This window comes from Lissotriton helveticus, chromosome 7 (assembly GCF_964261635.1).
Source record: "Lissotriton helveticus chromosome 7, aLisHel1.1, whole genome shotgun sequence".
Taxonomy (NCBI): Eukaryota; Metazoa; Chordata; class Amphibia; order Caudata; family Salamandridae; genus Lissotriton; species Lissotriton helveticus.
The window spans coordinates 58,981,421-58,995,376 of record NC_136068.1 but is presented as its reverse complement, the minus strand read 5'-3'; positions in this window follow the sequence as shown (position 1 = coordinate 58,995,376).

Sequence of the window (13,956 nt, the reverse complement as noted above, 5' to 3'; positions counted from 1 at the left end):
CCTATTCAGATGCAAGTGCGACTATGCTCAGATCCACCTCCCTATCCTGCCAGTTGGCCAATTGAGGCACAGCTAATCCCACTATTGCGTGATTGTCTGGGAGGAATTCAGAAAGTAAAAAGCTGCACCTAGTCATGTGACCCAAGACAAGTTATAGGCACAAAACGCTAAGGGCAGGAAATGGCAACTTTCTAAAAGTGTCATTTTCAAGATTGTGATGAAAAATCTGGCTTTACCATTGGAGAGGGGTTCTCATTACAATTCTGTATGGGCCAAACATGATACATAAATCTCCTCTCTATTAGACATTACACAGTATTAAATGTAATAAGGAATTCCCAATATTATCCTATGGGAGGGTTGGTCTTACAGTAGTGAAAAACTAATTTTTGAGCTTTTCACTTCCAGGTCATGTAAAACGTAGAGGAACATGCCCTGCCGTTTAATTGCACAGCACCTTACCCTAAGGCCTACCTTAGGGGCAACCTTTATGTATTAAAACAGGAGTTCAAGGCACAACAATGGGTTTTAAATGCCAAGTCCACTTGAAAGTGTGACACTGCATTCAGGCTCCAATGGCTGACCTGGGACATGGTTTAATGTGCTTCTTAAGTGAGTCTCACAAAAAGTGCTTCTGGACCACTGTTAGTAATTAATTTACAGGTCCTGGGTATATGGTATACTACTCTACAAGAGACTCACAAGTAAATTAAATATGCCATGCCATGCCAAGGTGTAAGCCAATTATGCCATGATTTAGGGAGAGATCTCAAGCACGTTTGCACTGGTTAGCAGTGGTAAAGTGCACAGTGTCCAAAGACCAACAAAACTGAATTCAGCAAAAAGTTGAAGGCAAAATGTTTGTGGGTTACCCTGCAGAGAGGACAATTTCCACAGTGGGAATGGAGGATGGTAAGATATTGTCAGTCCTAGAGTTTTACAGTGCATAACATTTAAGGAATGGTGTTTTTGTAGCAATGGTTGGAGGTTTGCAGGGTGTAATTGAAAAGACATTCCTCTGCTACCAACAGAGTTCATTCTACAATTTTATGAAATTTTTATGCTGAGCTGGTAAGAAAACATTACTTGAGGGTCATCACCCAGGCAGTATGTATCCTGACCTTAGACTAAACACTTTCTCTCACACATATTTCATCCCCCAGCCAAGAGGTAGCCCAGGCTGGTTGTGAGACCTTGAGGAAAGGTTGAAAAGAGAGTTGCTGGTACTGCAAATACAGCATCTGTCACTGAGATTGTGGGTTGGTGCCCGGCAGTTATTGGGGGAAGAAGTAAAGGAGACATGAATAGCCATACCACTCCCAAATGACTGAGAAACAAAGTACCTCTATTCATGTCAAGTGCACCCACTACGATCTCTGCAGTTGGCTCTGCTGCAGATGCCATCTTTGGAGAATTAAGGCCGTTTGTCCTTGTATCCCTCTCCCCAATGTTTTATCCTGCTTCTCAATAAATTACTGGTTATTGTGCCATTCTCTATCTAGGGTAATAACATCCAAGTTTCATCACCAGGTGGTAGCTCACACTGTCCACTTCTTGCTGAATTTATTCAAGTGCTTCCTGCCTATGCACTGATGTTGTGTTGTTTTATTGTTCTGTCTATCAACCCCTCACCCTATTATTCTTAAATGGTATGCTTTATTTATTTTCTTTCTCATGGATTCATGCACAATTTTTAGCTGCTCAATTTGAGAGCTGTGTAGAGTCAGCAGAAGTCATCCTGTAGCCAGTAAACCACTGGGTACACCAGTTTGTGGAGAAGTAAGTACAATGCTTTAGATCTTCTGGCTCTTGGTATCTCCAGATGCACCTGGAGGCATGGAGTTTAAATATGTCCTGGTTTAAATGACTGTTGCCTAGTTCTAGTTAAACTGTGGGAAGAGCGAGAGAAAATCTTTCAAGATATGCCAAACCTCCCGCAAAAAGAAACTAAATGCATGCAAGAATTGTCTTTGTTTCATTTTTTCTGTGTGTTGCCATGATATGTTTATGTTCATTTGTGAGCCAATGACAAAGTTTGTTGCTGGGAGTTGTATGTGTGTGGTCCACCATCAGTTAATGTTGCAGGCCTTCCTGAATTGTCTACTTTATTGGAATGCAACTGGTAGAATCTCTGTATAAGTCAAAGGTTATGAATCTGTTGTGCGAATTCCAGGGATATTTACTTCTGACTATATCTTTTCCAGTCTAGAAGATACAGCATCATGCATTGAACGACCATAGAATCCAACAGTGAATGCACCTCATAGTACACGTCAGACCCATTAATACATATTAACCGGCATAGGAGGGAATCCTAATATTGCCCCAGGTACTCAGGTTTTTACGATTGAAGTGCAGAAAACTGAATGGACGCAAGCATAGGACGCAAGGCTAACCACACTGAGAGCTTATGACTTCGATGAGTGAGGCCTTTGATATATTTTTTTGTTTGAATTTGTTTATTGGGTTTTTGGTTGCATTTACATAAACAATACTTCAGTGATCGGTCGAGGTAAACGAGCATTACAAAAATTAAAGTCATTGAGATACAATTGGAGACTTGGATTCTGTTAGGCATTTCACAGTACAGGGTCATTGTCTGTCTATCGTCCCTTTCTGTGTGCTTTGGTAGCACGTATCACGTGGTATCCCATCAAAGCATCTGCACACCCCATGGGCGGGATCGTCTCAAATATGTTAGTCTGTTAACTGCATCTGTGGGGGGGGTGAACTCGTGTTGCGCCAGACACCGTGGGGATGGCGTTTTGGGTATCAGCTATGTGGGTGTGATTCACAATAATATGTGGCATCGTGGTGTCTCTATGCTTGAAGTCAATCCGTGAGTAATATATACAAGTTGCACTCTGTCGAAATCGATCTTGTCTCCTTACCCAGGAACTATGGGGTGAACCAATTAACTCAGGAGAGGGATGGGAGTGGGGGAAAAGACGGGAGGGGGGGGTTTGTAGGTCACCGTGTCCAAGCACAGAGTACGTATTCTCAGGTCGTTGGGTATAAGCCTATAGCGAGCGTCGGTGCTTTGTGTCTGGGTGTCAGAGGGTCGCTGAGTGTGGTCACTCACGACAGGTATGTAGAATCTGTGGTATGTTTATGTAAGCGTGCGGGTCGGTGTCGTCGGACGTACCGGGGATTGCGAGGTTGTAGGTGACTCCTGAGGGAGTGTCGCCTGTGTGAAGGTATATATTAGTTGCGCCCACTCCAGGGATATGGGATGTTTGCGATGTCCCCGTACCTCCTCCTCCCGGAGTATCTCTTCCTCCGCCTTACCCCATTTATGTACCACGCCGATCCATGCTGCCTCTGGTGGCCCCGCGGGGGTCCTCCAGTGCATGGCAATACTGCGTTTCGCCAGGAGGATTGCTAGTGATAGGAATCGGCATTGCGTTTTCTCAGTTTTCCGTTTGCGGAAAATTCCGAGTGCGCATGCCTCCCATGTGTTCGTGGTGTCAATGCCCGTGACCTCTTCCAGTATTCGATGGATCATGTCCCAGTACTGGCGGAGAGTGGGGCAATCCCAGAACATGTGTCTGAAGTCTGCCTCCGGGGTTCGACATCGGGGACATTCGAAGTGGGTATCCGGGAAGAATCGTTGGAGGCGGCCCGGTGTGAGATAGGCCCTGTGTAGGATGTTAAATTGTATGTTACGGAACCTTGCGTTTCTGGAGACTTTTTTGGGAAATTCCAGGGCTGATCTCCATTCCCCGTCATGGACCACTCTGCCGAAGTCTGTCTCCCACTTCTGGCGTAAAGACTGGAGGGATGGGAGGAGTAGTGATCGTGTCGCTCTGTAGAGCCATGTTACTAAGTGTCTCCCCACCCCATGTGCATGATCGTGTGAATCACTGGATGTGTCACCGGTTCGCCGGCCTCCGAGTCCCAGTGTGTACCGCCGCTATCTAATAATTGCCTATGGAGCAAAAACTGTCCCGGGGGCAGGTCGTATCGGTCCATCATCTGTTCGAACGTTTGCAACTGTCCGTCTTCGAACAGAGATCCGATTTCCGTGACCGCCAGTTCTGTCCAGACCCGAAGCGTGCCCGGGGAATATTACGAATCCCTACGAGGGAAACCCACCAGTGGCAACAGAGGCGAATATGGTGGTTGTGTTTTGGACATGCGATGTATACGCATCATGCACTTTCGGGCAACGGACACCTGCAGTGGACGTGTCTGCAGGGCTTTAGTGCCTGGCAACAGAAGTCTGACGATCGCGGCCTGCGAAAGAGGGCCAGTAGCTGTGATGGTCTCTCCTGTGTGTCGTCCCGCCGTCCAATAAGACAGCCACTGGAGCTGGGCCGCCAGAAAGTATGCCTCAAAGGCCGGCGCCCCCAGTCCTCCCTCCGTGGTAGGCAGGTAGAGTGTGGTGAGTGCCACCCGTTTTCGGCCCCCTCCCCAAATCAGGTCTGTCAGAAGAGTGTTCAGTTCTCCGAAGAATGATCGAGGTGGGATCACTGGGAGATTCACGAAACTATACAGCAGGCGGGGGACCATAATCATTTTTGCTAGTGCCACTCTGCCTATTGGCGCCAGCGGGAGTGTCTTCCAGAAGTTGACCGCTGATCGAAGACCAGCTAGCGTCCTACGGTGATTCCCTGTGTATAAGTCCTCCGGGGTGTGGTACAATCGTACTCCCAGGTATCGGGGGGCGTAGGCATTCCAGGCTAGTGATTGGGTACCCATCTGAATCTAGAAGGGGGCCATATGGGGGCTCAACGGGTATATGGAGGATTTCCCCCAGTTGACCCTTAGGCCCGATACTGCCACAAACTCCTCTAGTGTCCTCCAGATGCACGTCAGGTCGCTCGTGGCATCCCTAACATAAATCAGGAGGTCATCTGCGTATAGAGATACTCAGTGCCACGTGTGCGCCAGGGGGATCCCCCAGGCTTCACCCTCCCATCTTAGGCGTAGTGCCAGGGGTTCGACCGCCAGGGCAAACAAGAGGGGTGACAACGGGCACCCTTGTCTAGTCCCTCTGTCTACGGTAAATTCCGAGGAAATATAGGTGCCGATCCGGACCCTGGATTTGAGTCGTGTGTACAGGAGCTTAGTGTAAGCGATTAGGCGGGAGCCAAAGTTGTTCTTGGCAATGACTTCGAACAAATATGACCATAGGAGGGTGTCAAATGCCTTCTCGAGGTCTAGTATGAGGCAAGCTGCATTCGGGAACTGGGCTCGAGTTATGTCTTGGACATGGAAGAGCCTACGGAGATTTTGGGATGTGTTGCGGTGTGGCACAAATCCGTTTTGGTCGGGATGGACCAACTGGGGTACGACCTGGGCATACCTCGTCGCTAACAGTTTACCTAGGATTTTACAGTCTGAGTTAAGTAATGTGATCGGCCTGTAGGATGAGGGGAACTGGGGGTCCCTATGTGGTTTCAGGAACGATACTATTAATGATTCTCTGAGGGAGCGTGGGAGGACTCCCACCCTGAGTGCATCTTCGAACATAGTCGTCAGACGTGGGGCAAGGTAAGCTAAGAAGGTCTGGTAATACTCGAGGGGGAAGCCGTCCATGCCTGGGGCCTTGTTTCTGGCGAGTATCCCTATCGCTGCCTTGATCTCGGCCTCTGTTAATTTCCTGTCTAGGTCCTTCCGGAGTGCCGGCGAGACTTGGGGGATAGGCAACGGGATTAGGAAGTTGGATGCCGCGAGGGTGTCGCCTTGGCTAGGGGTCTGGTATATGTGCGAGTAATATGTGTAAAAAACCTGCATGATCGCTATCTGGGATGTTTGAAGGTGGCCGGCCTGGTCTGTGATTTCAGTGATAGGTTTCAAGTCGGGATCCTGTCGAGCTATCCATGCTAAGAGTGTGCCACCCCTGTTGCCCTCCCGGTGCACCCTGCTGGCGTATTTTCTAAAGTTGTATTTACGCAGGTCCTGCAGTGTCTCAGTATATTTTGTCTTAGCTTCTGCTATTTGCAGCTGGGTCACCTCGCCGCGGTCATCCGCTCGCAGCATGGTTGCCAGCTTTTGTTCTGTATTGTGTAATGCGCGTTCTAGTACCTGTCGTATCCCTAGTACTTGTTGGATGCAGTGTCCCCTCGCTACCACTTTGTGTGCATCCCACTCCATGAGACTAGAGGATGCCGAGCCCGCATTGAGTCTGAAGTGTTCCTGCAGGTGTTCCCCGTGTTCATGTGTGAATGCCTGGTCTGTGAGGCACTCCCGAGGGAGTTTCCAGGTCGGTACTGGGGGGTGGGGTGGTTTCCATCGGAGGGTCAGGGCGGGGGCGTCATGATCCGATAGCACTCTGCCTAAGTAGTCTGTGTGTCTAGTTTTGGCGTGTATATCAGGTGAGCAGAGAAATCGGTCAAGTCTCACGCGAAGGTCGTGTGGGATGGAGTGAAATGAGTATAGTTTCGACGTGGGGTTCAATGCTCTCCACGTGTCCGTCAGTGCCCAGTGTCGAACCCACGCATTGAAGAGTTCCGTCTGTCGGTATATCGGTGATCATGGTGGTGGGGGACGGGACCGGTCGAGGGTCGTGTCTAAGACACTGTTATAATCCCCTCCTAAGAGCCAAGGGGTGTGGGTGTAATGTGCCAGCGTGTTTGTGAGGCGAGACCAAAAGACGTTCTGTTCTACATTGGGGGCATAGATGCTACCTATCAGGATAGATTGCCCATCCAGTTGTCCTTCCAGTAATACATAGCGTCCCTCCTTATCTACCGCCCTGGATTGTTCACGGAAGGGGACTCCCGGTCTGATCCAGATTAGTGTGCCCCTGGCAAATGCAGAGTACCCCGTGGCACAGATCACACCCCTCCACTTCCTCTGTAACTTGCCGACTTCCGCTGTCGTCAGGTGCGTCTCTTGTAAGAGGGCTATATGTGCCTGTTGTCTCTTTAAATAGGCATAGACTGCATACCGTTTGCTTGCCGTGTGCAACCCCCTGACGTTTAGTGTGATAAAGGTAAAGTCCGTGTTAGGGGGTTTTGTCATGTGATTGCGTCCGTCGTATTGGTCGGCGCCCCCGCCATCTCTCGGCTACATCCAGAGTCACTCTCGCTCGCATCACCTCCCTCCATACTTGATTTCACCGTGACCAAATCACCATCTCCCGTGTAGGTATCCGGGTTAAAAGGGAAGGGGCTTAACATGGTAACAACATATGGGAAACAGTCCCAACTGAAGGGGCCCATTGCAAGGCACGATGAGCCCAAACTGTACATCTCGTACTGTCTCTAGTTCGTTTGGTGTGAGGGGGTGGTAAGGCGGTGGAGCCCCGATCTCGGGTAATGGCCACCCGCCGTATTGTGTCTCTGTGTGTGTGTATGCTACCACCCATACCTTAGGCGTGTCTTCTCGGCGTCCGCCGTCGGCTGGATGCTCCGTCCGCTGGGCATGTCAGGTGCCATCAGATGAGTGTATCCGCCGTCTGTGGGGTCACCAGCGGCGGGGGGGCGGAGCCATCTCTGGAGGTGCGGACGTCGCTCTGACCTTCATCTTCGGATGTAAAGATGTGGGGGCCTCGATCCACCTCCTGCTCGGCGTCCAGTTGCCCGTCCTCTGCCGCTGCCTGTATGGCTTTCCGTTGGTCTGCTATGATTTGTTCCAAGTCCGGGACGCGTTGACGCTGGGCGACCGTGGTCGGTTCATCTGTGTGAGAGTGACCTTTTTGGCATGGAGTAGCCTCCGTCTGCTGGACGCCGAGCTTGACGGTGTGTCCTCGCGGTCTGATCGAGGCTGACTGTGATGATCCAACCAGTGTCTCCCCTCCGCGGGGTCCGTGAAGAAGTGTGTGGCATCTTCATAGATGATCTTGAGGCGGGCCGGAAACAGGAGGGGATATGGTATCTTAAGTTGGCGCAATGCTTGCTTTACTGTCAGGAATGTGGCGCGTTGGCGCTGTACTGCTTGAGAATAGTCCGGGAACACCATCACATTTTTGTCTTCCACCCTGAGGACTTTCGCTTGCCTGGCCGCCCGTAGGATCGTGTCCCTGTCCTGATAATGCAGAAGTTTCAGAAGGAATGGTCTGGGTGGGAGGCTAGCTCGAGGTCGACCGGTCGGGACCCTGTGTGCTCTTTCTACTGAGAAGAACGGCGTCAGGTCTTGGGCCCGGGTAAACGTTTTTATCCAAGTCTCGATATAGCGAATAGGGTCTTCTTTCTCCACTCCTTCCGGCAGGTTGATCAGACGTATGTTGCTCCGACGGGAGCGTCCCTCTAAATCGTCCGCCTTGTGTTCCAGGAAGTTGACCTTCTCCTGCAGGTCCTTGATGGCTTTTTTGTTCAGTTGGACCTGAGGTTTTAGTTCATGGAGCGTGTGGCTCTCCTGCTTCACCTTATTTGCCAGCTTTCTATGGTCGCCGCGTAATAGGGTAATGTCCGAGGCCAGTTCCCCGAATTTGGTTTCCATGGAGACTCGTGAGTGCTCGATGGCCGCCAGGACTTTGTCTAGGTTTGTGGACATGTCCGAGTCCTGTACAGGACCCCCGGTTTTTGATCCACGTGAGGGGCCTGGGGAGGGTGATCTTCTCTGTGCTGGCGCCGGTGTCATGGGCACTGCTCGCTGTGTTCGTCCCATGGGTGATGTGGGTGACCTATCGGTCCGATCCGGTCTGTCTGAAGTGATTCAAACCCCCGTTGGTGGCGGCGCTGAGCAGATCGGGTTTCCGAGGACCCCTCCATCTATTGTAGTTCTTCCAGGTGAGTCCCCTGACACCCGGCCGGGGGGGCCTGTGGTTCGCCCTTGATATGTGAGGCGGGAGGCTCTCCGTGTGGTCGCACCTTGTTCTGTCTGAACCTCTGTCGTGCCGCCGGGGTGGTCGGGGTACTCCCTCACTACCGCCCGCCACTCCCGGTTCCTCTGCTAAGTGCAGGCACAGCTGGTCGGTGCTCCCCAGAGGGTCTTGGGTCGGGAGTTCGAGTTGGGAATCAGAGCTCACCTCGGGGATGCACTTGTAGCTGCTTCCTGGCACCCTCCGTCGCGTGGTGCCTATGGTGTTGTCTCTTGGGCGCCAGTCTCAAGGGACCCCCGCTGGTCGCTATAGCCGTTCTGCACCTCTCCCTCGCGGACTCATTCCGATGGCGCCATCTTGGATTGGGAAAGTCCCAGGGTCATCTGCGGGCGGCCTCTCCGGTTTCCAGTGTTGAACGGTTGGGTCCTCACCAGTCTCCGCGTTCTCCTGTTGCGCTGGGTCCCCAGGGGTCACTCCCGCCCAAGTCTCCCGCGACGGTGAGGTCCCGTGCCGTCTTCAGTCCACCAGGTCTCCTCGGCGGGTCCGGGTATCACGGCTCCTCTCCTGACACCGCCGCGTCCAGCATGTGGCAGCGCTCTTCGGGTGCGGTAGTTGGCCGGCGAGGTGTGTGGCGCACTCCGGGTCCCGGCAATGAAAGGGGCCGCGTCGGTCACCCGGGACCTTCCCCGTCAGTGCCTGGGCACCGCCATTTTGGGGAAGGTTCGGCCGAGGTCGACCGGGGCCAACGCGGGCATGCCTCGGACCCACTGTCCCTCTTCGAGGCTCCCCAGGCGGTCCCTGTAGTCTCCTACAGCATCTGGCGGTGACCAAGGTATGTGGCGGCAGCTGTCAACATCGGCGTGGCGAGTGGCTGACCGGAGCTCTAAGGGAGTCCATCCGCCATCTTGGCCAGCTTAGCCACGCCCGAGGCCTTTGATATATAACACTCTAATAGTCAGTCATGGGGCATAAGTGTGACAGGAATAATTTGCTGGTTTGACTTGCTAATGGTACCTATTTGACGTGGGAAAAGAGGCTGAATATAGTGGAAATATCAACTGCTATCTTTATTTCCTAATATCCTAGGCGAAAGGTAAATCAGCTTCAAAATCATGTAATGGTAATACTAGTATGTGGTGGAGTAGGCATAGAAGTAAGAACACCTATGAGTGAGAACAGAGTGAGAAATACTTGCTCCTATGCTATCCCACAAATGCATTTTGTTGTACTAGTAGTTGTACCAGTCGTGAGAATAAAGATTGGAAGAAATAACCACTTTTGTGATAGGTAGACCAGTCTTACTCGCTCTGTTCACCCCAGATGTTGTGTTATTCAGGATGAATTTTGGACTATGGCAGGAGTCCCTGCTTACAATGGGCTGTAAACAGGCTTCTGTCCTTGAATGATCCTCTGCAATGAAATGACAAAATCATAGTTTTCATTCTCACATTCAGATTCATTCAAAATATTTTGGTGCAGGGATTCTGCCTTACTCATCCTTAGCCTAGTTAGAATGATATCAAAAATGTGAAGATTGTGAAGAAGAGTGATCATTGCAACAGTCTATCCATCAAGGCAGAGGCTGAGTTGAGAAAGACTTAGATTGTATGATTGATAAATAACATTACTGAATAATGCAGCCAGCCCTCAAAGACTGTTGTTGCACTATAGCTTCTTCTCAAATAATTTGCGATTTTGTTAGGCTTACTTTAAATTTCTTCAAAGATTTAGTTACTCGATATTCACCAGTGTCACGGTGTTGCTAGAAAATTTTCAAGTTGGAGTAGAACTGATCTACTTTTCTTGGGACCTGGAATATTTCGTCTAGTGTGTTCACTTAAAGGCTGCCCCTTCCTTTAGAAGAAAGGTGGTGGATGAAATTATTGGTGGGGGAATCTTTTTTGGTGAAAAGCAAAATTAGCAAAATCTGCACTTTTTTAAGTCACTCTCAGCACCAGAATTTGGTTTGAAAAGCCAACGAAGTCTGAACCACACCCTGACAACGTAGGACGAACAAAGCAAACACAAGGGGGTGATGGACATAGCCCTGAAACTTTTCAGACACCCACCCCCAGTGTGACGTCATAAGCACTGCATTGCTCTAGAAATTCTAGTGTTTCCATTTTAAAGCAAGCATCCCAACTTGTCAAATAGTAAATGAACCACTTCAGTTTAACATTTTCATGATTTAAAAAAGCAAGTTTCATTGTTTTCAACTTTGAAACAACATTTTCACGCATCACTAGCCAATCAATCAACTCAGATTTGTAGCGTGCAGATACTCACCCATGAGGGTAACCAGGCTCTGGGTTCTTGCTGGTATCAGTCAAAGAGCTAGATATTGAATCAGTTTCTGAATTTAGGGAGAGAGGATGATGTTTGGAGGTGTAGGTTGTTCCAGCTCCTGGCGGTGAGGTAAGAGAAGGAGCTTCCTCTACTCTTTCTTTGGCAGATATGGGGAGTGTGAGGAGGGCGAGAGAGGTGGAGTGCAGGTGTCTGGAGACTTTATGAATGTTCAGGCATTGGTTGATGTATTGGCCTTGGTCATGGAGGGACGTGTAGACGTGTGTTAACATCCTGAATTGGAATCTTTTCTGAATGGGGAGCCAGTGGACAGCCGTGGCCCGTGGAGGGAGTTGCAGTGGGGCAGAGGCGGGGCAGGGGAGGGGCAGTGTGGGGGGTGCTAAAAACCGGCATATGGATAATTGGAGGTAAGTAAACAATTTAATAAAGAAAACAAATTTTGTAGCGTGTCCTGCATCGCAAAATGCGATGCAGGGCACGCTACGAAATTCGGAGCGCGTAGGGCACGATGCCATAGTTCAGCTGGCCGGTGATTAGGGCTTTGTCAACTGCTTTCCTGGTGCAGGCGGGGAGCCATTTGAAGTTCTTTTGAGTATGGGGAGGATGTGGAAGCAGGCAAATGAAACTGTGTTAATCCTACATTTCATAGTGAGTTTGCTGATCAGGATAATGCAGAGGTTATGGGTGTGGTCTATTGTTGTGGGTCGGAGAACGGAGGACCACCAGTTGTCATTCCACAGGGAGGTGTTGTTCCCAAAATTCAACACTTAGGCCTTATCTTTGTTGAGCTTCAGGTAGATGGTCTTTATCCAGCGGGCAATGATCCTACTGAAATTGTATCAGATGGACCTGGTGGTGGTGGGGGCTTTCCACGAGCAAGAGGATGAGTTGGGTGTCTTTTGTGTAGGATACAATGTTGAGGCTGTGGGTTCTGACGATGTCAGCCAGGGGTGTTATGTACATGTTGACCAGGGTGGGACTGAGTGATGAGCCTTGTGGGACTCTGCAAATGATGCCCTTGGGTTCTAAAGTGAAGGGTGGTGAGCAGATCTTTTTGGTTACTGCTGTGAGAGAGGACCTGAACCATTTTAGGATGTCTCTCTGGATCTAATGTGGCAGAGTATTTTGATGAGGGTGTGGTGAGATATAGATCAGGGCTGCTGTCCCCCGGTGGTCAAGAAGGGACCTCATGATGTCTGTAGTGGCGAATCAGGGCTGTCTTTTTGCTGTGGTCAGCGCGGAACCCAGGTTAGGAGTTGTCCAGCAGATTTTTGCTCTCCAGGTGTTCGGTGTGTTAGCAGTTAATGGCCTTCCAAGGACTATGGCAGAGGGTTTCTTGAAGAGGAGTCTGTTCTCTGCGTGTTTCTATTGAGTGGGAAAGGTGGCCGTGGTGATTGGTGCGCTGAGAATGGAGGTGAGTTCACAGCTGATTTCCTTACTCCCGCGGTTAAAAAGGAGGTGGGCAAAGGTCGATGGATGCTCTAGAGTTGATGGAGTTCATGATCACTGTGGTAATCTGTGTGGTCAGCAGTTTCCATGAGATGGTTGTGGGTGGCATCATTTGGCGTAAAGAGGCCATAGAGGTCAGTGGGTCAGTTTCAAGCTTGCTGTTGGGTGGGCAGGCTTCCGAGGGCAGGGGGTCACCAGGTATTGTTCCAGGGGTCTGGGTTTGGGACCATGATGAGTACTTCCATTTTGTTTGTGTTTAGTTGTAGGCAGCTATTTTTCATCCATTTGGCGACGGCTTCCATGCCTTCTTGAAAGTTGTGTCTGGCGGTATTAAGTTCGTTGGATAGGGAGAGGATGAGTTGGGTGTCGTCTGCATATGACACAATGTTGAGTCCGTAGGTTCTGACGATGGGGGTGAGCGGAGCCATGTAGACGTTGAGGAGCGTAGGGCTTAGGGAGGACCCCCGGAGGACTCCGCAGGTGGTAGGTGTAGGGTCTGAGAGGAAAGGGGGGAGTCTGACCCGCTGCGTCCTGCCGGAGAGGAAGAAGTGGATGCAGTCAAGGGCCTTGTCTTGGTTCCCGGTGTTGTGGAGTTTGCGTATTAGTGCGCGGTATGAATCTGTGTTGAACACCACTGAGAGGTCGAGGAGGATGAGGGCTGCTGATTCTCCTTTGTCCAGTAAGGTACGGATGTCATCTGTTGTGGCAAGTAGGGGCATTTCCGTACTGTGTTTTTTTCTGAAATCGGATTGGGAGGAGTCGAGCATGTTGTGCTCTTCGATGAATGTGGCGAGTTGGCTGTTGATGGCTTTCTCAATCACTTTCGCTGGGAACGGGAGCAGGGAGATGTGTCTGTAATTTTTGAGGTCGGTGGGGTCTGCCAAGGGCTTCTTTAGGAGGGGGTTGATCTCAGCATGTTTCCAGTCGTCAGGGAACGAGGCGGTTGCCAGGGAGCAGTTGATGGTGTGGCAGAGCATGGGTGCGATGGTGTAGGCGGTTCTGTTGAAAATGTGGTGGGGGAAGGGGTCAGTGGGGGCCCCGGAGTGGATTGACTTCATCGTCTTCAGTGTGTCTTCGGTGGTGAGGGCTGTCCAGTTGTCGATCGCTGGTTTCAGGGTGTCGGGGTGTTTGGTGAGGGTTCAGTGTGTTGGTTATCTTCGTCGAAGTTGTCGTAGATGCTCTTGCTTTTGTGGTGGAAAAAGGTGCTGAGTTTGTCACAGAGGTCTTGTGAGGGAGGGATGTCGGTGGACTCGCTGGTGGGTTGGGCGAACTCCTTGATGATGTTGAAGAGTTCTTTGCTGTTGTGTGCATGAGTGGAGATTCTGTCTTCAATCGCTTTTTTCCTTGTTTTTCTGATGAGTTGGTGGTGGGTGTTGGAGGTGACTCTGAAGTTGTTGTGGGCTTCTGTGGATTTGGTGTTACTCCAGGCCTTTTCGAGGCAGCAGAAAGTGTGTCTAGACTCTCAAAGTTCAGCGGTGAACCATCTAGCTTTC